The 18,024-nt window shown below is 36.4% G+C and overlaps 1 protein-coding gene across 4 annotated transcripts in view; it reads right to left on the reverse strand.

The window, feature by feature from the left end:
- Nucleotides 1–18,024, reverse strand: part of GRIK2 (glutamate ionotropic receptor kainate type subunit 2) — an 840,407-nt gene that overhangs the window by 55,408 nt on the left and 766,975 nt on the right. The window lies entirely within an intron of this gene.

Genomic DNA, 18,024 nt, shown 5'->3' on the forward strand with positions numbered 1-18,024 from the left:
TTTATTATTTTACACTGTTGTCTATCAAAGGGAGTGGCAGAGACAACTTGCATGTGTTCTACCCATAATTCTTTTGTATTTAATTAAAATTACTTTTGTCAAGAATTCTTTGTTTTGATACAAATCTCTACTAGAATCTTCTGCCTGTACCTTCAAGTAGAAATAGGTCACATGTGGCTATATCTCTGATTAATTCCTAGCATGCAATAATCATTTCAAGTTAAAAACACATAGATTTGGAGGTTATCTTTTAGGTACTATCTCAATAAAACTGATAATTAATTTTATTTTTCCTTAGTCCAAGTTTTATATTTGGTATCCACCTATTATTTTTTTGTCTTTTCATACTGTTCATGGAGTTCTCAAGGCCAAAATACTGAAGTGGTTTGCCATTGCCTTCTCCAGGGGACCACGTTTTGTCAGAACTCTCCACCATGACCTGTCCATTTGGGTGGCTCTACATGGCAAGGCTCATAGTTTTATTGAGTTAGACAAGGCTGTGATTCATATGATCAGTTTCCTTAGTTTTCTGTGACTGTGGTTTTCAGAGGCTTATGAAAGCTTCCTGCTGGGAGAAACTGACCATGGGGGAAAGTGGGTCTTGTTATGATGGGTGGGACCATGTTCAGTAAATCTTTAATCGAATTTTCTGTTGATGGGCAGAGCTGTGATATCTCCCTGTTGTTTGGCCTATGGTAACCTCCAAAAACCTGGCTTAAAACTCAACATTCAAAAAACTAAGATCATGGCATCCAGTCCCATCACTTTATGGAAAATAGATGGGGAAACAATGGAAACAGTGAGACACATTATTTTCTTGGGCTCCAGAATCACTGAAGATGGTGACTGAAGCCCTGAAATTAAAAGATGTTTGTCTCCTTGGAAGAAAAACTAAGACCAACCTAGACAGCATATTAAAAAGGCAGAGACATTACTTTGCCAACAAAGGTCTATCTAGTCAAAGCTGTGGTTTTTCCAGTACTAATGTATGGATGTTAGATTTGGCCCATAAAGAAAGCTGAGCCCGAAGAATTGATGCTTTTGAACTGTGGTGTTGGAGAAGACTCTTGAGAGTCCCTTGGACTGTAAGGAAATCCAACCAGTCCATCCTAAAGGAAATCAGTCCTGAATATTCATTGGAAGGCCTGGTGCTTAAGCTGAAGCTTCGATACTTTCGCCACCTGATGCAAAGAACTGACTCACTGAAAAAGACCCTGCTGTTGGGAAAGATTGAAGGCAGGAGGAGAAGGGAACAGCGGAGGATGAGATGGTTGGATGGCATCACTGACTCAATGGACATGGGTTTGGGTAGACTCCAGCAGTTGGTGATGGACAGGGGAAGTTTGGTGTGCTGTAGTTCATGGGATCACAAAAGTCAGACATGGCTGAGGAACTGAACTATTATTTTTAAAATAAGTTCCTGACTTAGCATTCCATACCTAGGTAGCTACAGGTCTTATTCCATTTTATTCCTGCTTGCTAATGTTTAAGTTTTAATTTTGTTCAGTAGGCTCTGCAACAGGAGTTCCATTCCAGATCTCTCTTTCTCCATAGACACAATCACTCAAGAACAGTAGACCATGCCAAAATTTCTGTAGCAGTGATCTAGGCTTTTTCCCAAATAGGTCCAAATTTAAACTTTATTTGATCACAGATAATCTATGTAATCTATGAAACTTTCAACTTTTTTTCAGAAGGAATATCCACATTTTTGAATGAATTACTGAAGTATAAGTAGTAATAGTATTAAAAATAAACAAGCACTTCAAGTAAGTCAGGTTTCAAAAGTGTAGTTACAAAAAAATATTTATAATGTGTGTGTGTGTATGTGTGTTCCTATTTAATCAGTCAATTTTGTTAAAATTAGGAATAACTATTTAACTGAAAACCCTACAGTTGGTGGATCAGAGGGTAGAGAAATCTGCGAGCCAATGTAGGAGACTTGGGTTCAGTCCCTGGGTTGGGAAGATGCCCTGGAGAAGGGAATGGCAACCCACTCCAGTATTCTTGCCTGGAGAATTTCATGGACAGAGGAATCTGGTGGGCTACAGTCCATTGGGTTGTAAAGAGTCGGACATGACTGAGCGACTAACACTACTACTACTCTTTAACTGAAAATCTATCTTTCCTCTAATTCATTTAACAAAGTATATAAAATTCTTCATCATGGTTTATGGGCTTTATTTTGAAATGTTATCTATTTAAGTGTATGTGAATGATTTTTGAAATTATTACAAATAGATTCATTCAAAATGAATAGAAAAAAGTTCACTTTAAAAGCTAGAGAGGAGAATTGTTCTTGACAATGCCAATGAAATTAAAGAACAATAGGGATGGCTTGGATAAATATGTGAGTCTAACTATACTCATAAAAAGCAAGAAAATTTTCTGAATTGTTTATATACAGAGCTTTAACCTTTAAATGTGGGGACACCACCCTGACCACACTGTGGTTGAAACAAATAAAGAAAGGTATATGCTAGTATTTAAAACACAAACATTCACACTCACAAAACTCACATTTTAAAATTTTGAATTAATTTTGGGTGTGATTGAGGTTTCAAGGGCAATTTAAAAACTAACAACCATAATTCAGCCTTCTTAATACACAGGCATGGGAGCTCAGCTGTGACTAAAAATGCATGAAATTAGATATGGATGGATTTAGTTAAAGAAAAGAAACATCAAGTGAAAATATGGTACAAAATAAGAATATTAAACCTAAGGAATGTGATTAAGAATTTCAATAGACCTCTAAAAAGACTAAACAGTAAAATTTTAGGTCATTAACTTCACTTTCATTAATAGGCATTAAAATTCTATTATAATATAAATTAGCAAATTCCTAACTGAAAGCTAATGAATAGCATTAGTGAAAATTGCATAATAAATAATATAAAAATGATATGAAAGAAGCTAAAATTCAGTAAATATAATGTAGATGGACTTTTTATTTCTAATATATTTGTATGATTATTCACCATCTGGACAGTATACTTTTAACCATGTAATCACTATCAGGGAAAGTAAAACTGAAGGACTAGTTAAATTTCAATATGTATAAGTAATGATAATTTGGTACTCACTTTTCAATTCAAGAATTTTATGAAAAAAAGCACTTCTCTATACAACAATAGCTGGGAAATTAATAACAACAATAATACTAGAAAATATAGTGCAATATTATTTCAGTATTTTCTGTTTAGCCATCTCTCTTTATCAATCATGCTTTCTATCATGCCTAGAAAATTAAAAAAAAATGTTTTTTCATAAAGAGTATTAGTCTTTTCAATAAAATGAATTCGTCACTTTATTTTTACTTTCTATATGACTGTGTCCATGTCCAGAAAGCACACAGCTCTCCATAAATGGAAAATAAATCAACAACTTATTAAATGAACATTATCCAATCAACACATCCAGATGACTCTTGCATCTTAAAAATAGTCACTTTGCTTTAAATTTGATGCATTTTAAAAATACTTTTCTAGAATTGCCTTCAGATGTTATACTATATCCTTTCAAATACTTTCACTATTAACAATGGTGCCTCAGCCAGTAGGGTCCTCCTTCAATGCAGAAGACCCAGGCAATCCACTACAGTATTCTTGCCTGGAAAGCCCATGGACAGAGAATTACAGTCCATGGGGTCCCAGTGAGTCAGACATGACTTAGAAATCAAACTATCATACCTATTGGAGTAAATTTTCTTTGGAAAAGAAGAAAACATATTTGGAGTAAAGCATAGTTTAAGTGCAAGTTGTACACTACCCTTGTTGTTGTTGTTCTGAAAGCAGGGATAGTTTTAAAGTAACTATAAAAGGAGCTGGTTTTCTTGTGCTGTATATAAGTGTGTTTTAAAAGTAACTCCAAAATGAAAGCTCTAAAATTTTTTTTTTAGCAAAGCACAATATTAAAGATAATCTCTTCAGGGGTTTCCTTTGCTAAATGGTATTCATTTCATGGATACAGTCTACAGGATTTGTACATAATGTAGTTCTCTTAAAGATTGTTTTATTTATTTTAAATTTTTTTATCTATTTAGAGGAAAAATATTTACATAAAAACTAAATCTGCCTATAATCTCTTTAACATCTGTATGGGTAACATGATGTTCAATAGGATATTCCAGTTGGACACCAAGAAAAAATTGACTTAAAACACAAGATGTGAAATATACAACCAGAGGGCATTTCATAGCACGTGTGTGTGTTCAGTCACTTTGGTCATGTCTGACTCTTTGTGACCCTATGGACTGTAGCCTGCCAAGCTCCTCTGTCCATGGAGATTCACCAGGCAAGGATACTGGAGTGGGTTACAGTGCCCTCCTCCAGGGGATCTTCCCAACCCAGGGATCGAACCTGAGTCTCTTATGTCTCCTGCATTGGCAGGCAGGTTCTTTACCACTAGAGCCACCTGGAAAGCCCAATTCATAGCATATCTAGAAGAAATTGGGCTTCCCTGATGGCTCAGTAGTAAAGAATAGACTTGCAAAGCAGGAGACATAGAGACACAAGTTCAATCTGTGGGTTGGGAAGATACCCTGGAGGAGGTCATGACAACCCACTCCAGTATTCTTGTCTGGATAATCCCATGGACAGAGGAGTCTGGTGGGCTATAGTCCATGGGGTTACAAAGAGTCAGATATGACTGAAGTGACTTAGCACGCACACACACTAGAAGCAATTAGATGATCGATCTGCAGAGTATATAAGAAGATAATGACAGAGATTAAAAACAGATATTTTAAGGATAATTTAAGAGAGAGCTGCGTTCTGGCTAGAATTCTCAACACTCTTGCCCTGGTTTAAGTGCGATGTATCTCACATTCCCATGTGTGTAACGTACCTCATATTCCAAACTGCTTGAGAGGCAACAGTTTGAAGAGGTTGGTCAAAATCCACTGCATCAATTGACATAGAAAACTGGTGTCCTTCACACAGTAAGCAAAGCTAAAGAATAAATGCCTACAGATGAAAAGTAACCACATCCATTTCCAGGGTGACACAGGGGTTTGAAACCTCAGGATACAATGCAGGTATCTGAGTAAGAATGTGAATCTTCGCCAAAAGGGACAATTGCCACGGGAAGAAATAGCTTGCTCTCCAGTTCACTCAGACTGAGCACTTGCTGACGTAGGTGTCACAGCTACTCCAGCAGAACCCTGTTGTTGATTCTAATGAAGCTGCAGATGTTGAGGAATGCCGCCTTTGCTGATGGCAAGTTTTTGTTACATCCATCAAAAAGATATTATGTCAGGACAGCATCAACCCAGATGGTAAAGACAAGTTTTGAGATGGCAGTTTGACTGACTCCAGTCCTAAATTTTGGCTGATGACATCTTTTTGACTTCATAAAACTAGGCAGAACTGCTAGCATAACCAACTAATTTGCCTGAGCAAATGCTACTAACGAAATATCCATTTTAATGATGTCAAGGAAAATTTTGTTTTAAAAATTGAGGCAAAAGAGCCAACTGGAAACATCACAAACCATTTCTTAAAATCCTTCTATAGGAAAAGAGAAGCTAAAATGTTTGAATGTGTATTTTGAACAAAAGAAAATGCCATTAGAATGACTCATAGAATATTTTAGAGTGTTGCTTAGTTACTCTTAGCAAACAAGGTGCATTATTAGTAAAATAATTAAAATTAAGTTTTCTTTAAAGCCTTTCCTAGCAACGTTGCCATTAAAAAAAAAAAAAACAAAAACGATGTTGATTAAGCTGCCATAAAGCTGTAGTTATTCACTACACTCAAGCTAAGTAACTTAATACACAGGAATGTGTCTTGCTTTGGGCTTCCCAGACGGCTCAGTGGTAAAGAATCCACCTGCCAACGCACGAAATGCAGGTTCGATTCCTGGGTCAGGAAGATCCTCTGAAGGAGGTAATGGCAACCTACTCCAGTATTCTTGCTTGGAAAAATCCCATGAAGAGAGGAGCCTTGTGGGCTATAATCCACGGGGTCACAAAGAGTTGGACATAACTGAGCACGCAGGCATGCTTTGCTCTAACTTTTCATGATTTCCAAAATCTCCTATTTTTAGTAATTTTACATCAAGAGATTGCATATACATATTTAATTAGGTATTTGACATACAAGATACAGTTTTCTACCTAAAATAATACACAATGTTCCTGAATCTGCCCACGAAACCCATATATAACAAACATTAGACAGTTGTGCAGAAAATGTTCAGAGAAGTGAAGCCAAGGAAGAGGGAATAGGTGTAGGCAAAAGGACAGTCATTAATGCAGTAAAGGAACTTAAGCCATCAAAAACACAAATATTTCTGTATATGATGTTTTACATAGTAATTAATCTGAAACTCATTATCTTTGGTTCAAAGGCTTGGTCAGTCTATAACTTTCCTTTACTGCTGCCAATGGGGGAAAAAAGAAGTTTCTCTATGGTGTTGGTGGAAGGCATTCCAGAGAGTGAAATGTACCATTATCTTTAAAAAAATCACATTGACCTAAGTGTTAGTAAACTAGGAACAGTAATAGTATATGATTATAGAACTACTTTTTTTAGAGATGCACACATCTCTTAAACAACTGCAAGTGGAGACCAAATATACTTAGAGTTTATATAAAAGCCCTGTCAGGATTAGCCATTTCAATGAAGATAAAGCGGGGCACTGTTCAAAGTGGTGGACAAAAGTAAGTGCATGATACTGAACTACATAAGCGTTAACAAGTGTTTCATTAACTGGATCTGTTAATTCTTTTTCATTTTGGGTGTTCAGAGAACATAGAAGACACATTTACATGACCATGAAATATCCAAAACAAAACTAATTAATGCATGCTTAGATATACATTTGTTGCCAAAATAAATGACTAGACTAGTTTATTTCAATTAATTTAAACAATCCTTAGTGAGGTTACTTCTGAATAATTTGATCTAAGTACTCTTCTGTAACTTATAAATAAATTAGTTTTTCTGATATATTTCATTATAAATATGTATGTATATATACACATGCATGTATATGCTACTTAATATATATAAAATATCATGTATAACACAGTATCTCATAATAATGCATTGTTCTAAAAATTTTCCTCAAAAGTTATAATATGATAGTAATGGTTTTGACTATTCATAGTTTTAACAGTAATTTGTTCTTTTTCAAAATCCTGAACAACTCTCTTTTAATAAGATTCACTACAATTCACAAGAAATTTACCTTGGATTCATCAGAATATAAAATCATTTTTAGAGAAGAAATGAACCTTTAGAGGGGCTTTTCAGATGGTGCTAGTGGGAAAGAATCTGTAGTGGTCAAGAACCCACCTGTCAATGCAGGAGACATAAGAGACTCCAGTTTGATCCCTGGATAGAGAAGATCCCCTGGAGGAGAGTATGGAAAACCCACTCCAGCATTCTAACCTGGAGAATCCCATGGACAGAGGAGCCTAGTGAACAATCCATAAGGGTCACAAATAGTTGGACATGACTTGGAATGCACGCAAGAAGATATCTTTAGAAAACGTTTTACAATTGGAAAAGCCAAAAGTAAAATCTTAGATAGTCCAGTTTAGTTCAGTCGCTCAGTTGTGTCCAACTCTTTGTGACCCCATGAACCGGCCAGGCCTCCCTGTCCATCACCAACTCCCGGAGTCCAACCAAACCCATGTCCATTGAGTTGGTGACGCCATCCAACAGTCTCATCCTCTGTCATCCCCTTCTCCTCCTGCCCTCAATCCGTCCCAGCATCAGGGTCTTTTCAAATGAGTCAGCTCTTCGCATCAGGTGACCAAAGTATTGGAGTTTCAGCTTCAACATCAGTCCCACCAATGAACACCCAGGACTGATCTCCGTTACGATGGACTGGTTGGATCTCCTTGATAAGTCATCTAATATTTATATATCCTATGTATTTTATGTTTTAGAGGCAGCACTACTTCTAGAAATCAATCCCCTAAACTAATGGCCTCATTTTTAACCTATCATTTAACCTACCAATAATAAATCTCAGAGTGTATTATTAATGATAGGTCACCACAAACAAAACAAAAACCACAAACAAAAAAGATCTTCACGCACCAGATAATCACGATCGTATGATCACTCACCTAGAGCCAGACATCCTAGAATGTGAAGTCAAGTGGGCCTTAGAAAGCATCACTACGAACAAAGCGAGTGGAGGTGATGGAATTCCAGTTGAACTATTTCAAATCCTCAAAGGTGATGCTGTGAAAGTGCTGCACTCGATATGCCAGCAAATTTGGAAAACTCAGCAGTAGCCACAGGACTGGAAAAGGTCAGTTTTCATTCCAATCCCAAAGAAAGGCAATGCCAAAGAATGCTCAAACTACTGCACAATTGCACTCATCTCACATGCTAGCAAAGTAATGCTCAAAATTCTCCAAGCCAGGCTTCAGCAATATGTGAACCGTGAACTTCCAGATGTTCAAGCTGGTTTTAGAAAAGGCAGAGGGACCAGAGATCAAATTGCCAACATCCAATGGATCATCGAAAATGCAAGAGAGTACCAGAAAAACATCTATTTCTCCTTTATTGACTATGCCAAAGTCTTTGACTGTGTGGATCACAACAAACTGTGGAAAATTCTGAAAGAGATGGGAATACCAGACCATCTGACCCGTCTCTTGAGAAACCTGTATGCAGGTCAGGAAGCAACAGTTAGAACTGGACATGGAACAACAGACTGGTTCCAAATAGGAAAAGGAGTACGTCAAGGCTGTATATTGTCATCCTGCTTATTTAACTTATATGCAGAGTACATCATGAGAAACCCTGGGCTGGAAGAAACACAAGCTGGAATCAAGATTGCCGGGAGAAATATCAATAACCTCAGATATGCAGGTGACACCACCCTTATGGCAGAAAGTGAAGAAGAACTATAGAGCTTCTGATTGAAGGTGAAAGAGGAGAGTGAAAAAGTTGGCTTAAAGCTCAACGTTCAGAAAACTAAGATCATGGCATCTGGTCGCATCACTTCATGGGAAATAGATGGGGAAACAGTGGAAACAGTGTCAAACTTTATTTTTTTGCGCTCCAAGATCACTGCTGATGGTGATTGCAGCCATGAAATTAAAAGACGCTTACTCCTTGGAAGGAAGGTTATGGCCAACTTAGGTAGCATATTTAAAAGCAGAGACATTACTTTGCCAACAAAAAGTCCATCTAGCCAAGGCTATGGTTTTTCCAGTGGTCATGTATGGATGTGAGAGTTGGACAGTGAAGAAAGCTGAGCGCCACAGAATTGATGCTTTTGAACTGTGGTGTTGGAGAAGACTCTTGAGAGTCCCTTGGACTGCAAGGAGATCCAATCAATCCACCCTAAAGGAGATCAATCCTGGGTGTTCATTGGAAGGACTGATGTTGAAGCTGAAACTCCAATATTTTGGCCACCTCATGCAAAGAGTTGACTCATTAGAAAAGACCCTAATGCTGAGTAGGATTGGGGGCAGGAGGAGAAGGGGACGACAGAGGATGAGATGGTTGGATGGCATCACCGACTCGATGGACATGGGTTTGGGTGGATTCTGGGAGTTGGTGATGGACAGAGAGGCCTGGCGTGCTGCAATTCATGAGGTCGCAAAGAGTCAGACACGACTGAGTGACTGAACTGAACTGAACACCACAAACAGATCTCACATGAGTCATTTTTGCTGGTTATCATTTTTGTTTACCTCTTTCTATGGCCATAGAATGATTATATACTTCTGAATCATCAAAACCCATTGTTTTCTGCATCAGATGACCTTGTCTCCAATTTTGCTGAAGCCATTAGTGTCAGTTCCCTCGAATTTCTCTTGCCTACCTTGTGTATTGTTAGAACTATGCTTCCCTGTATTACACATCTATGCTGCTGCTTGATCATGAGCTATTATACTTCTCCAAGTCCTGACTCAAAAACTATGCTCTCTCTCCCTTGTCCTTCCCATCTCTACCTTTCAAATGTGTGTTGGTTGCTCAGTCTTGTCCAGCTCTTTGAGACCCATGGATTGTAACCCACCAGGCTCCTTTTCCATGGAATTATCCAGGCAAGAATACTAGAGTGGGTAGCCATTCTCTTCTCGAGAGTATCTCCCCAACCCAGGGATCGAACCCAGGTCTACTGCATTACAGGCAGATTCTTTACCATCTGAGCCACCAGGGAAGACCAAAACCTTTCAAATAACTTTGTCCTATTTGTACAGTAACACACCACTGACTTTCTCACTTTCTTTACCCAGTCTTCTTGACATTCACTCTCTTCTCTCTTGTATTATATAACATTGTACTTTAATGGTTCCACCTCTCTAATCTATTTTAAGATGTCATTTTCTTCTTTATTTCTATCCCTGCCTTCTAACATTTGATTTCTCTAAACTTCTGCCATTGCCTATTCAAACTTTACCTTTGGTGAAAACTTTAAGAGGATGAATAATAATACATTAATGGCATGCTTTTCTCATCTAAGGCTTTCTTGGTAAGCAAAAAAAGAAAGAGTCTATTTATTTAACAGTGCCAATCACTTGTAATTCCAGTCTCTTAAACTCGAACCAGTTCAGAGCCACTGAAACTTTTTCCCCAAGAAAATTTTGTTTTCCCAACTCGTGTTCACGCATATGGTATTACCTCTTTCTACTTTCTTTCCTCACTATCACCTAAAATCAAAACTGTTCGTTCTATATATTTTAATAAAATTCAACTTTTAAATTATAATAAGAATGTTTTGTGTACATTTTCTCATGCTATTTTCTGGGAGAAAAACAAAATATGTGCTACAAATTCTGCCTCTGTACACAGTTTAGATTCTAATAGGAGGGTTGAAAGAATACAGATTTTGATGATGCGAAGTAGAGAAATAAAGCCACAAAATGAAGGTGGAGGAAAAAGAATATTTTAGTAGGTTACAAACTCCATTTTTAAATGTCTTTGTCATTTACCATTCCTTTATCTATACCTCAAATGTTGTTTGATTTCACTAGCTTATTATTTCTCATTCAAATTCACACTGTGAATTCCTAAATTGGTCTATTTCCCTCCAATTACTCTTTTTCAATTATCTTCTTAAAATACAATTTTTGATCACTCCACTTTGCTCCAACAGTTAAGGTCATGAATTTCTACAAAACTCCTCATAGGTTGTAACCACACTGCATGGAGTTTTACCTTTAAAGAAAATTCCATATTCAAATAAGCATACAGGTTTTACTAGGACCAATTGTCTTAAAAGCCAGAAATAAGTTTTGCTCACATTTGTATCATGCATGGCACCTAAGGTAGTATTTTATACTTAAGAGAGACTCAACAAATATTCATTGATTTCCACCAAATTCAGATACTGTATAATTTTCAAATTACTGAAAAGACTTAGGTAAATTTTTCCAACAAAATTAATACTACTTATTTTCATTTAAAATGACACAGGGAACATATATTTCTTTTTTATCAAAAATGTGCTGTATGAACCTGAAGATAATTTTAATAATGATAATGATAATAATAATGATTTAATATCAAACAATAATGTATTATTTACAATTATAGTAGAACTTGCATATACATAATTCAATTGATCCCTCCAAACATTGCTCTACTAAACATATTATGAGAAAGAATGACAAGACTTAGAGGACTCAGAGGCTTAATAAGTATCATTAGTTTAATAAGAAATGATGCTGAGCCTAGAAGCCTTGTTATCTGTTCCCAAATCAAATATTTTTTCTCCTAAAATCTCCTAATTAGTTCTACCAAAGAATAATAGGGGATAGATTTCTGTATTTTCATGGAGTTGCTCAGTAATTTACTCTCCAAAATAAAAGTTTTGTTTTATTCCTTAAGACATGATTCTAATTTTTCTCTATATTACCATTACACAAAAAATTTACTTCACAGAAATCTTGGTATTATGGGCTTAATATTGTAGCATCAAAATTTATATGTTGAAATTCTAACCCTCAGTACCTCAAATTGTGACTGTATTGGAGATAGGTGCCTTTAACAGGTGATTAATGAAAATGATTAGATTAAGTTGGGCCCTAACCCAATCTGCCTGTTGTCCTTATAAGGAGAGGAAATCTGGACACAGGAAGACACATGAGGAGTGCACACACCCAGGGGGACACTGGCTGAACACGCAAAGGGAAGGCAGCCAAGAACAAAGGACTCAGAAGAAACGGATCCTACTGGCATCTTGAGCTAGAACTTCAGCCTCCAAAACTGTGAAAAAAATAACTTCTGCTGGTTAAGTCACCTATTCTGTGGTATTTTATTTTGGCAGCCCTGGCAAAGGAATTAAATTGATTTAGATAGAAGACATTTTAATGTACTGTATTTGAAGCTTTAAAGATAGTTAACTGAACTAAATGTAATGCTTTAGCATTCTAGACAATGGTCCAGTAGAAAAATTAATGTATCAGGGAAGTCTCTATTATATCAATTATAAAGCTTATTTATCTGAAAAGATTGGGTCAGTGGAGAGATTTATTCCTTTAATTGATGCATAGGACAGAGTAAACCCTCTTTTGTTATTCCTGGTTCCAGTACATACTTGTACATAGATCTGGAGATCAGAGATTGGCTTCTGGAATTTCCCTGTCTAAATATTATAAAAGAAATAAAATTATATGACTAATTTATAAATGATGGCATCCAAAATATACAGCAAAAAGAGACATATTACAATTTAGATTATATATTAATCTTTCAAGATCGGCTTTTAATGAACATCTTTCATATAATTATATACTGTGGATATGAGTACGATTATATGTGTGTATTATGTATGTATAGATATGGTCATGTCCTAGAGTAAATTATAAGCCATTAACTGTATAGTTAATGGCTTACAATATAATGGGCTATATATATATATTTGTATTGTCTATCTCAGACAATACAAATGTAACTATCAAAATGTCATAAGTAAAGAAAATGTAGAAAAAGAAGGACTTCCCTGGTGGTACATCAGATAAGAATCCACCTGCCAGTGCAGGGGACATGGGTTCAATCCCTGATCCAGGAAGATTCTACATGTTGTGGGGCAACTGAGCCCATGCACCACAAAAACAGAGCCGGTGCTCTAGGGCCCACAAGCCACAACTACTGAGCCCATGTACCACAACTACTGAAGCCCATGGGTCTAGAGCTTGTGCTCTACAAGAGAAGCCACTACGATGAGAAACCCATGCACCACAACTAGGGAGTAGCCCCTGCTCACCGCAACTGGAGAAAAGACCACACAGCAGTGAAGACCCAGTGTAGCCAAAAATAAGTACATACATAAAATTAAGATACATAAATGTCCATATCCATATCCTTGAAAAACAAAAAAAGAAAAACACACGAAAATCTGTTAGTTCTTGTCAAAAAAATAGATAAACACAAACTGTTGAAAATGTGCACTTTCCCGTATAAGTTAAAAAGAGATTATTGATGCCATAAACTAATATTAAAATTATGATAAGCCCTTGGGTTCACAAAAAGAAGCGAGTTCTGTTGTGGAGGGGAAAATTTGAATCTGAGAAAATGGGGTGGTGGGGTGGTGGTGTTTATCATCATAGGGTAGGAAGTATATATAAATATGTTATGTTATATATATATATATATATATATATCCCTTCTCTTCTTTCATATTGAATATATCATAACATGCTCTACAATGATTCCAAATAGGAGAAATAATGACAGCTGAGCCTTTACAATGTGAGATGGAGAAAACAACCTGGCACCAGAGGGCAGTGGAATGAAGATGTGCAACAGATACAGACAATGCTTTCATCTCTGAGAATTGAATTGCTTCTATTAATAATCATCTCTTCACTCATCATGTGGGATTAGAAGTTACAACTTTGAAATGTGGATCTTAAAAATAAGCAGGCCTTGAATGTAGGTATAGAAAGAGTCTCCCAAGGGATGCTCCACTGTGGTCAGGAGAGGCTGATGGACAAATAAGAACAGATTGCAAAGGCAGTAGATTTGTCCAGGGGCACAGCTCACCTCTCTCTAACCTCCTAAAAGACTCTGTACAATGTGAGCAAGAGACTAGTCTATTTTTCCTCCTCTCAGTTTCTTATTACAACTTGAGGCAGATAATGTTTCCAGAAGATTATAAAATTACAGGAAAAATTATCTGCTCTAAAGAGAATATACAACACTGTTAAAGACACACTGAAAAGGAGAGAGCAAAATGAAGAGAATTAATGGAACAGACACATAAGAAAACAAACAAAATATCAATCTAATTACATAAATAATTGATGAAATGCACAAAGCAAAGAAAGATTGACCAAATATAGGCAAATATAAAAAAGAAATTAGAAATACTAGGTAGTATAATGTGATATTGATTTAAGGAACAAAATAAATGTATAAAGAACTACAACTAAAGAATGCTTACATGATTAGAAGTCTTTGATAACAGTTGGTTTAACTAAAAAAGGGAAGCAGGAAATAAGGGAAACAAAAAATTTTAATTCTAGTTAGTAGGATAAAAACAATGTCAGATTAATAGAGCTTTTAGAATGCTAAGCAGGATAAAATTTGTAAAATCTACTTCTAATTATACAGTGTAGAGAATTTTAAATACTATCAAAAAAGGAAATCAAATCAATACAAAGGAATAACTATTTATGAGTCCTCACAATAGCAACCCTAGATGTGAGAAGCCAAAGGAATACATATGCATATACTACAAAAGAAAAAATAAATCGATTACTTCAGTTTTTTCTATAAGAACTAGAAAGAGTCATTGAAACCAACAGTAAGCAGAGAAAGGAAATAATACAGTGAAAAGAAATTGGTGAACTAGAAAACAGAAAACAACAGAGAAAATCAATGAGATTAAAATCTAGCTCTTTTTAAAAGTCAATAAAATTTATAAGCTTGAAGCCAGAGTGATCAGGAACAAAAGAGAGATGAAGAAAATTCCCAGCATTGATACCACTATAGATTTTATAGATATAAAAAGAAATAATAACTAGGCAATATTATGGGCTACAGTCAAAGGGGTCGCAAAGAGTCAGACACAGCTGAATGACTAACACTTTCACTTTCAGAAACAACTTTATGCCAATAAATTCAATAATATGGATTAAATGAACAAATTTCTTGAAAGGCAAAAACTATCAAAGTTTACTAAAAATAAGATAGACAACTTGACTAAACCCATATCTATGAAAAAATAAAATTAGTCATTAAAACTTTTCCACAAAGAAAACTCTATGCCTAAGTGACTTCACTAGTAATTTCTACCATACATTAAAGATAGCACTAACATCAATTCTAAATACACTCTTCCAAAAAGTGAAGATGAAATGCTGCTGCTGCTTAGATGCTCAGTCTTCCCTGACTCTGCGACCTCCTGGACTGCAGCCCGCCAGGCTCTTCTGTCCATGGGATTCTCCAGGCAGGAATACTGAAGTGGTTTGCCAAGTCCTCCTCTAGGGGATCTTCCCAAACCCAGGCTTCCCACATTGCAGGCGGATTCTTTACCGCTGAACCACTAGGGAAGCCCGAAGATGTAATACTCTTAACTTATTCTCTAAGATCCTCATTACAATAATATCCAGCTTTAGACCAATATTCCTCATGAATATATGCAGTAAAGTTCTTCAGAAACTTCTACCAAATATAATCTAACAATGTACAAAATGGGTAAAACATAAAGAAGTAGGGTTTATCCCAAGAATAGAAAGTTGCTTTCATATTAGAAAAAAAAAAATCTCATTCACCATGTTACACATGTGATCATCTCAAAAGATGCAAAAAAAAAAAAAAATTGGAAAAACTTATTCCTAATTTTAAAAACAAAATTTTTGTAAACTAGCAGAGAAATTCCTCGACCTGATAAAAAGTTTTAATAAAACCCTGAAGCTAATATATCACTTAATGGACGACTGAATGCTCCTGTCTAGGTTCACAAACAAGAAAGAGGTAATGTTGGCACTACTCTTAATCGGCGTTTTAGAGGAGATTCCAACCGGTGCAGTAAGTAAGTAAAAAAAATAAATAAATAAATAAATAATACTCATGTTGAGTGAAAAGAACAAAGTAATAGAGATAAATTTCAAATATAAATTAAAACATATTAAAATAGAAAGATACACATAAAAGACATACATAAAACCACCATATATTCTTAAAGGTTATACCCACAGTTAAATATAACCATTACATACATTAGATCTGCTAGTTGTGAGGAAAAAAAGAAAAAAGGAAGAGGGGCTTGGGGCTTACTGAAACTGAGAAGGTAACAAAATAAAATTAAAAGAATATTTTTAAAACAAAGCATCTGCATAGACTAATAATAGTGTAGCTGAAGAATGAGATTAACCCAACTTACGCTTCTAAATGAAAGAAACAAGCCCAAACTGTACTATTTCTTACCCTAGTTGTTTACTGTAGTTTCCCTTTAGATTTTTTCTTTTTACATAGATAAAAGAATGAAACTAATCATTTAAGCAAATTACAAAAATTTCTTAAAAATAGTAGAGAAAGAAAGTACAGATGACTTTGCTTAGTTATTTTTTGGTTGTGTGTGTGCTCAGTTGCTCAGCTGTGTGGGACTCTGTGATTCCATGGACTGTAGATTGCCAGATTCCTCCATTCCTGGGGTCTCCAGGCAAGAATACTGGAATGGGTTGCCATTCCCTCCTCCAGAGTATGTTCCCAACCCTAGGCTCCTATATTGGAAGGCACATTCTTTATGACTGAGCCTCCTGGGAAGCCCAGGAATTATTTTCAGTCCAGTTGCTCAGTCCGTGTCTGACTCTTTGAGTCCTCATGGACTGCAGCACGCCAGGCCTTCCTGTCCATCACCAACTCCCGGACTTTACTCAAACTCATGTCCATTGAGTCAGTGATGCCATCTAACCATCTCATCCTCTGTCATCTCCTTCTCCTCCTGCCTTCAATCTTTCCCAGCATCAGGGTCTTTTCAAATGAGTCAGCTCTTCACATAAGGTGGCCAAAGTATTGGAGTTTCAGCTTCAACATCAGTCCTCCCAATGAATATTCAGGACTGATTTCCCTTAGGATGGACTGGTTGGATCTCCTTGCTGTCCAAGGGACTCTCAAGAGTCTTCTCCAACACCACAGTTCAAAAGCATCAATTCTTTGGGCTCAGCTTTCTTTATGGTCCAAATCTCACATCCATATATGACTACTGGAAAAACCATAGCCTTGACTAGATGGACCTTTGTTGGCAAAGTAATGTCTCTGTTTTTAATATGCTGTCTAGGTTGATCATAACTTTCTTTCCAAGGAGTAAGCGTCTTTGAGTTTCATGGCTGCAGTCACCATCAGCAGTGATTTTGGATCCCCAAAAAATAAAGTCTGACACTGTTTCCCCATCTATTTGCCATGAACTGATCGGACAGGATGCCATGATCTTTGTTTTCTGAATGTTGAGCTTTAAGCCAACTTTTTCACTCTCTTCTTTCACTTTCATCGAGAGGCTCTTTAGTTCTTCTTCACTTTCTGCCATAAGGATGGCATCATCTGCACATCTGAGGTTATTGATATTTCTCCCAGCAATCTTGATTCCAGCTTGTTCTTCATCCAGCCCAGCATTTCTAATGATGTACTCTGCACATAAGTTAAATAAGCAGGGTTACAATATACTGCCTTAAAGTACTCCTTTTCCTATTTGGAACCAGTCTGTTGTTCCATGTCCAGTTCTAACTGTTTCTTCTTGACTTGCATGCAGATTTCTCAGGAAGCAGGTCAGGTGGTCTGGTATTCCCATCTCTTTCAGAATTTTCCCCAGTTTGTTGTGATCCACACAGTCAAAGGCTTTGGCATAGTCGATAAAGCAGAAATAGATGTTTTTCTGGAACTCTCTTGCTCTTTTGATGATTCAACGGTTGTTGGCAATTTGATCCCTGGTTCCTCTGCCTTTTCTAAAACCAGCTTGAACATCTGGAAGTTCATGGTTCATGTATTGTTGAAGCCTGGCTTGGAGAATTTTGAGCATTTCTTTACTAGTGTGTGAGATGAATGCAATTGAAGCAGAAGCAAAAGATATTAAGAAGAGGTGGCAAGATTACACAGAAGAACT

The sequence above is a fragment of the Giraffa tippelskirchi genome, chromosome 9, assembly GCF_054371585.1.
Source record: "Giraffa tippelskirchi isolate mGirTip1 chromosome 9, T2T-mGirTip1v1.2.pri, whole genome shotgun sequence".
In the NCBI taxonomy this organism is placed as follows: domain Eukaryota; kingdom Metazoa; phylum Chordata; class Mammalia; order Artiodactyla; family Giraffidae; genus Giraffa; species Giraffa tippelskirchi.